This window comes from Elaeis guineensis, chromosome 4, assembly GCF_000442705.2.
Source record: "Elaeis guineensis isolate ETL-2024a chromosome 4, EG11, whole genome shotgun sequence".
In the NCBI taxonomy this organism is placed as follows: domain Eukaryota; kingdom Viridiplantae; phylum Streptophyta; class Magnoliopsida; order Arecales; family Arecaceae; genus Elaeis; species Elaeis guineensis.
This window is the reverse complement of record NC_025996.2, coordinates 30,307,012-30,312,220: the sequence shown is the minus strand read 5'-3', so window position 1 is coordinate 30,312,220 and position 5,209 is coordinate 30,307,012. Positions and strand designations below refer to the sequence as shown.

Here is a 5,209-nt window from a genome sequence, read left to right as displayed (position 1 = left end):
TGATCCAGAACCCAAATATTTCTGGTTGAATGCCAAACTGAAAATAATCAAAATTTTTATTAAATATATTTAGATTGGAGGTGCTTTCATTTTTTCGTTATTTGATAAACAAAAAATTTTTTGTACACCACACCTGGTGTAAAAAAAAAAATACACCATCTCACTTGATTGAGTCATGTAGCCATCGCTTTCAACATGTATTTTGATACTTGCAATTATATTTTTTTTTTATTTTAAATAATAAAAATATTTTTTATTTTTTAAAAAAAATTATAATATCCTATGGCTATATTATAACATCCTGCGGTCAAATTATGACTTCTTGTATAGGATGTCATAATTTTTCTTTCAGAAGTCATAAAGATGGGAGGATATTTTTATCATTAAAAATTTATGATACTTTTCAATACTCATTTAATACTTGCAGTTTTATTTTTTTATTTAAAATTTTGAATGATGAAAATATCTTTTTTTTAAAAAAAAATTATAACATTCTATGACCATATTATGACATCCTACGATCAAACTATAACTTCCTCCACAGGATGTCATAATTTTTTTTGTAGAAGTCATAAAGAAGAAACAACTTTTTCATCATTAAAAATTTATAATATTTTTAAATGACGAAAATATCCCTTCCATTCCTTATGATATCACGTGGCCAAATTATGATTTTCTGTGCAAAAGGTTATAATTTAACTGTAGGATGTCATAATTTTTTCAGAAGAAGAGAGATATTTCCATCATTCAAAATTTCAAATGAAAAAATAGAACTGTAGATATTAAATATGTATTGAAAAGTGGTAGCTATATGGTCCAATCAGATGGGATCATATATTTTTTCTATACTGGATGCGATGTACAAAGGATTTCTCTTTGATAAACTAAGTACATTGTGATTAGAAGTAATTTGTAACGTGTGGCGTTTGGACCTAGACTGCTACGTTCGATCAACCCGATTATCGGTGGAAGTGGACTGGATCCAATCAAACACTAGACCATTTGAAGGCCCAATGGAACATCAATTCTTGAACCCACAGTGAGACCAGCATAGCTCGCAAATCATGTGTGATGTATGTCATTAGCACATCAAAATTCAAATATTGTGTTGTGCTGAAAGTAGTTCCATGAGTTTGATAATCTTTGGGCTACCCTTTTCTATTGTTAAATATTTTCAAAATGCATTGTAGCACGAGCCTAGTTGAGGATATAGCGTAAGATTTACATAGTTGTGCACTTAAATCGAGCCTTTGAAATTATTCTCAACTTCTTTTGGGTACAAAAATTATTTGTAACTTGGTCCAGACCTTGAGTTGAAGCAATCAAGTAGTTCGTTCAATGTCTTCAACTCAAGTAGTTCGTTCCATGTTAGACTGCTTATAATTTATCCATCAAATTAACTCTTTAGGGGATGTTTGGTATAGGGTGATCCATCCAAAATCAAAGATAATATGAACGAAGATGAAGAGATCGCCGTATTTCATTGTACCATGATGATCGTAATCCTAAATCATCTCCACTTCTCAAATCATCACATAACTCAATTATAGTATGCTTGTCATTGAGGTTGGGAATCCAAAATTATCTCAGGACAGTGATTTTGGACTGAAATTTTAGAATAAAAATGACCCTCAGTCTAGAAAAAAGGTTAGCATATCAATATAATGTTAATATATTATATTAATAATATATATATATATTAATATATATATATATATATATATTTGATATTATATATTATATTTATAATATATATTAGATCATAGTATATTATTAATCATATTATTGTCATATTATGATTCAATGATAATTTTTAATTAGAGTGAAAGTATCTTATTGAGATTGAGAATTCAAGATTATCTCAGGACAGTGATCTTGGACTAAAATTTGAGAATAAAAATAACCTTCGATCTAGAAAAAAGATTGACATATCAATATAATGTTAATATATTATATTAATATTATATATATATGATATTATATATTATATTTATAATATATATTAGACTATAGTATATTATTAATCATATTATTCTCATATTATGATTTAATGATAATTTTTTATTAGAGCGAAAATATCTTATTGTAGTTTATATCTACTTATATAATAAAATTATTTAATATATTACTACTATTTATCTTATTTTTTTAATCAAAATAAATATCAGTATTAATAAATAATATACTATAAATATAATTTAAAGATTAATTCTATAATAATAATCAATATATTTTTATATGATTAATAATTTATAAGACTAATAAATATATTTTTATAGAATATATCAATAATAAATATATTAAAAATATATTACTATTTTATTATAATATATTTTATATGATTAATAAATATATGTTTATAGAATGTATGAGGATAGTTTTGGTATTATATGGTTAGTGATGTTAGATTTTCATAAAATACCAAACAAGTTATTTGTAGATATCTAAGAATCTTTAATCGATTGGATCATGGCCTATCAAATGCAATGATCTTTGATCATTAAGGATCAGATCATCTCAGGTCATGAAAATCACGTTAGACCTCTCAAGTTCAATTAAAAAAAAAATCTCTCTCTGTTTCCCTCTCAAAAAAAAAAAAGAGAGAGAAATGCTGGCTTCTCGAAGAGGACATGATAGTTGGGAAATAACATCCATAATTTTTCTTTTATTCAGCAAGGCAAATATCGAGGTTCAGAAGCCCTTTTATTTTATTCACTACTACATACATATAATTACAGTATAGAAAGCTGACAGAGAGCGATGCACGTAATCTAGCATGCATGCATGCTGGGCTTCGGTGGTTGTAGGTCTATGCATTATGGGTGCCCCCCACCCCCACTCCCATATCCAGACCCGTAGTCTGAACCATAGCCAGACCCGGAGCCCGATCCTGAGCCTGAGCCGCCGCCGCCGCCACCTCCGCCGCGTCCATACCCTCCACCATGTGCTCCTCCAGACCCGTATCCGGAGCCATATCCACTCCCTGACCCGTAGCCTGAACCGCTCCCTCCCCCTTCTCCTCCACCACCACTGCCACCACAGCCACCCCTTCCATACCCTCCACCACTGGACCCTGATCCACCTCCTTCACCATAACCAGATCCGAAATCATAGCCAGATCCGGAGCCGTTCCCAGAGCCACCACCACCTCCACCTCCTCCACCGCCACCACCACCTCCTCCACTAGCAGATGTCAGCGATCGGCTTGCCTCAGTGAGGCTGATGCTTAACAACACTATGAAGGAAAGAGCAACAAGCTTCGTTCAAGCCATAGTTGCTAAAGGAGAGGAGGTACAACTAGTTGTTTGCCAAAGGAGAAGACCACCGAGGTATTTATAGAGTTGGATGCACGACTCTCCAAACATGCAAGCTATTGGAAGGATTGAACTTAATTGGAAAACTATCCAATTAAAGGTCCAGAGATTTATTCCTTAGCATATTCTTGATTATTCTCTGGCATCTTCTTGTTATTCCCTATATATATTTGGGTCTATATATTTGTATTTATAGGTCCTTGTACGCACTCTTGATTGTAAGAAGAAAAAATAAAAACAAATATCTCCTTCTCTTTTTCATCATGGTATCAGAGCACTCAGGTTCTGATCCATTTTTTTCTTCCCCTTCTTAAAACCCTTCTCTTCCATTTTTTTTCCCTTTCTTAAAACCTTTCTCTTCCCTCCACTGCTGATACCGCCTCTACCGTCGCCACGACTCCTTCTTCCTCCTGATTCACAGCGAATCGCTGCCACCGCAGCCATCGCAGCTCCCTTCCTCCCCGGTCGCCTCCACCGAGCCCATCATCCCCACCATCGACCAGTCGATCTCATCCGCGCCACTCCCACGACTGGGGTTTCTTCCAGATCACCAACCACGGCATCTCGCTCTTGGTGCTCTACCAGACCATCACCGCCGTCCGATCCTTCCACGAGCTGCCTCCGCCGATCATCCGCAACCCCTTCTTTTCAGTCACTGCAGCCCCTTTTTTTCCGACCGAAATCCCTCCGAAGCCTCCGCTTCCGCCAAGTCCATCCGCAGCTCGCCACCGCAGCTCGCCACCGCAGCCCCGAAATCCCTCCAATGCCTCCACCAAAATCTCTTCACGGTCGAATCTCCGACACCAGCCATCGTCTTCCTTGCCGACGGCATCACCGACGACGGCATCACCCTCGACAATCCCGTGCTTCACGGGATACATAATCGGTAACAAATAAAACCACAGTTCTTTCTTTTAACCTTTTATTTATTTCAAAAAAAAATAAAAAAAAAAATAAAATAAAACAAAAAACAAAACAAACAAAACAAAAACAAAACAAAACAAAAAAGAAAAAAGAGAAACTTTTATGGCTAGATACTGAAGAAGCCTGCAGTTACAGTGTATCTGGTGATTCGTGTGTTTGGTGATTCATTGATAATGTGTCTCCGGTGATTCGTGTGTGTTGTGATTCATTGATAGTGTGCCAATGAGATTATCGTTCGTATTTTGTCTGTATGGCCAATCCAATTACTATGCAAGATCTTGAAGGTCTACTGGATCGGCTTATTACAGTTGCCACTCGATCAGGGGGTTCGTCAAGAGATAGTGGATCGCTGAATGCTCTTCAAGTGGCTGTAAAACTTGATGGCCCAGCGACATATTTACAATGGGAGAGAAGCACTCATCTACTTGTATAAGGATGAAGTTTGGAGGGATATCTCACCGGCACAAAGAGGAAACCTGCTAATAATGAGCAGGATATGGCTCAATGGAGAATGGAGAACTCTGTTGTTCTGGCGTTTCTTCTAAATACCATGACACCAAATGTGGCCAGAAGTGTGCAACTGCTGGAGACTGCACATGAAGTCTGGGAGACGGTGGCCCAAATATTCTCACAAAAGCAGAATTCTGCTCAAGCATTTGAGATCCGTTCTCAATTACGTCAGCTTCGTCAGGGAGATTTATCTATCACTGAATATGCCACCGAGTTGAAACGTCTCTGGTCTGAAGCTGATCATTATAGAACTTTTATTCCATAATGCTCCATCGATGTTGATAGATTTTAGAAATATTTAGAAGAAGAACGGGTTCAGGACTTTCTATATGGTCTGAATCTGAAATATGAATCTGTCAGAGTTCAGCTTCTCACCAGAGATATTTTACCTAGTTTAGGTCAAGTCTTCTCTACTGTTTTAAGCGAGGAGACACGACGACGAGTGACTTCTGACTCCAATA

At 35.9% G+C, this 5,209-nt stretch overlaps 1 pseudogene; it reads right to left on the bottom strand.

The window, feature by feature from the left end:
• Positions 1–2,667: 2,667 nt before the first annotated feature.
• LOC140857357 (uncharacterized) lies at positions 2,668–3,275 on the bottom strand (annotated as a pseudogene).
• Between the last annotated feature and the right edge of the window lie 1,934 nt (positions 3,276–5,209).